The sequence below is a fragment of the Chinchilla lanigera genome, unplaced genomic scaffold (genome assembly GCF_000276665.1).
Source record: "Chinchilla lanigera isolate Chin_1 unplaced genomic scaffold, ChiLan1.0 scaffold00036, whole genome shotgun sequence".
Lineage (NCBI taxonomy): Eukaryota > Metazoa > Chordata > Mammalia > Rodentia > Chinchillidae > Chinchilla > Chinchilla lanigera.
In genome coordinates this window covers 7,356,025-7,358,626 of record NW_004955437.1, presented here as the reverse complement: position 1 = coordinate 7,358,626, position 2,602 = coordinate 7,356,025, and the positions used below count along the sequence as shown (strand labels likewise).

Here is a 2,602-nt window from a genome sequence, read left to right as displayed (position 1 = left end):
GCGGGGACCGCGCTCTCCGCCGCGGGTTCCGGCGCCCGGGCCGCTGGCTTCTCCCCCGGCCGCGCTGCCTCCGCAGCCTGGCCGGCTCCCTCCCGGATCTGTGCCTGTGACCGCCACGTGTGTGCGTGCGTGCATGTGTGTGTGCGTGTGTGTGTGTGCGCGCTCGAGAGGGCGCGCGCACGCGTGGGGGCAGTGTGCACACGCGGAGTGCGGGGGAGTGTGTTTGTGTGTGCATGTGGGTGTGAGTGCCTGGCGCGCGCGCGCGCGCACACACACACACACACACACACACATACATACACACACACACCCCGGCAGGCTCGTCTGAACTTGAAGACACCCCACATTCCAAGATCCCCGAGGTTCCTGGGAATGCCCAGGCTTCTGCGCTCCGGAAAATCCTACCAGCATCTTCCTAAGAAGAAATTCTCTGTTCTTTCTTTTCTTCTTTTTTTTTTAATCTGGAGGAGAGAAGAACAAGTTGTGCTTTCCCCCTCCCCTTCTTCCTGCTAAATGCCATGGATATATCCGAATAAGCCGCTCAAGGCTCTCCCCGCGTGGACGTCCGAGGCCACCATCTGCCCGCAGTCGCCGGAGCCCGAGGGCTTAGCTGGAGCCGGACTTGGGCGGGGAAGGATGCGCGGCCGAGCCGGGGAGCCCGGGCGCCCTGCGGAGCCGGCCTCGGAGCCTCCCAGCCGGGGGTAGATGCTGCCCAGCCCAGGTGAGTGGTCCTCGCCATCGCCGTCGCCGTCGCCGTCGCCGTAGCTGCCGGGTCCCCGCCGCTGTCGCTAACGGGTCCCCGCGGTCCTGGGTGTCATGGGGAGCTGAATGCACCTGAGGGAACGGGAACTTTGCAGCCTTTTCTCTTTTCACTTGAGGACTCCCCTCATCCTGGGTACTCGCGCGGACACCCCTTTCTCGGTGCACCCATCCTTATCGCGAGAGGTTTCTTGTTTTTCTATAGCGGAGGTGACACTCCAGCGGCCAGCGGGGACAGCCAGGCGGGCTGCACGAGGCCAGGGAGCGGAGGGAGAGACCCGGGGCCGCGGGCAAATGGCACCATGGAAAGCGGCAGGAGAACTTTGCCGCCAGACCACTCTGTTGCATTTGGGCACTCGTGAGGCCTGGCCAGAGCCATTACTGGGCTGGGTGGGGGCGCCGGGGGCTCCCGAGCTCGGGGACTGGGTGGGGTGGGAGAGAGCTACATGCTGAGGGGTCCGTGCAGCGCCAATAGAGGGCAGGGAGGCATGGTTGCAGTTTAGGGAGGCAGGTAGGGCTGGCATAGGCTCCTATCTGGGCCTTGGGCTGCAGGCGGGGAGATCAAAGGAGTGTGTGTGTGTGTGTGTGTGTGTGTGTGTGTGTGTGTGTGCAGCGTAGGGCATCCGGATGGCATGATGAAGCAATATGCAAACTGGCATTAGCCATGCCCGGATGGGTAGGTCTCTGTCTGTCACCCAGCTCTGCCCTCCTCCTGGGGCTGGCCTGGCCAGGGAAGAGGAGAGCCCTGGACAGCTGGGGGAGGAGGAAGAGGGTGTCTTGCCCGGTGCAGACGTTGGAGGGAGTGTCTTGCCCATCTTCCCAGCAGCCCACGACAAAGGACCCAGGCAGTGAGTTCTAGGGAGAGCAGCCTGGAAAGCCAGAGCTGGAGAAAGACAGAAGAGGGAGCCTGACTAAAGAGAGACTGCAGAGGGACCCAGTCAGACCCGTGTCAAGTGCAGCCAGAGACAGCTGCAGACAGACAGACAGACAGACAGACAGATGGACAGACACCTGCAGGGAGAGGGCACTTGTGGGAACTGGAGTTACAGGCCTGGCTGCAGATGCTGGTGCTGACCCTCTGCCCTGCCCACAGTGGGGTGTGTGTGTGTGTGTGTGTGTGTGTGTGTGTGTGAGGTAGCAGCTGTGGCTTCGATGGCCTGATGGGCCTTGTGGGGCTGGGGGAAGGGGCGGCATCAGGAAATGGATCCCCTGGGCAGAGAGGAGCGAAGCTAGGGAGGAAACTGCCAGCTCCAGGCTGTGAAGTTTCCAGGTACCGGTGGGAGAGGCTCCAGGTGGGCTGTTGTGCTGGATGGAAGCTGCTTGGAGCTCATGGTTGGGAGCCAAGAAAGGCAGGGCTGGCTCCCGAATGGGGAGGCAAGGAGCCAGCGTTCGGGCTGTGGGGTGGAGAGCCAGTCGCTACCCTCTGCAAGGAGTCTGATATAGCGCAGCCGCTGTGTCTGAGGGGCCCGTTGGAGGCTGAAGGGGTCTGGATCATGCAGACAGCACCCAATGCTCCCAACAGACTGTACTTGGAGCCTTCAGTCCCCTTGGAGCAGCCAGCTGCCAGGGCCCTCTGCTGAGGCAGGAATGCTTGCTGGCTTTCCCCTCTGCTGGGCTGGGAGGGCAGACCTCCATTTCTCCCCTCTCTCAGCTGAGCTTCTGCCCAGGCCCCCTGCCCAGTCCTCAATTTAGAGTTTCTGGTCTAATTCCTGCCCAGGAATGTAATTACTTATCTTCCTGTCTTCACTCTGGGGAATGCAAACTTGGCATCTGTGTTTCGGCCTCTGGCCCTGCTCTCTGGAGATCGGCTCCCAGCTGCCTCTGTGGTCCAAAGACTGGGTGC

General features: G+C 62.1%; 1 protein-coding gene across 1 annotated transcript in view; it reads left to right on the top strand.

Annotated features, from left to right (window-relative positions):
• Positions 1-10: 10 nt before the first annotated feature.
• The window catches only part of Lrfn2 (leucine rich repeat and fibronectin type III domain containing 2), a 156,151-nt gene continuing 153,559 nt past the window's right edge, over positions 11-2,602 (top strand). Inside the window, exon 1 of the mRNA XM_005389663.2 lies at positions 11-721. The gene's annotated coding sequence lies outside the window, so the exon portion shown is untranslated. The remainder of the gene's footprint in view (positions 722-2,602) is intronic.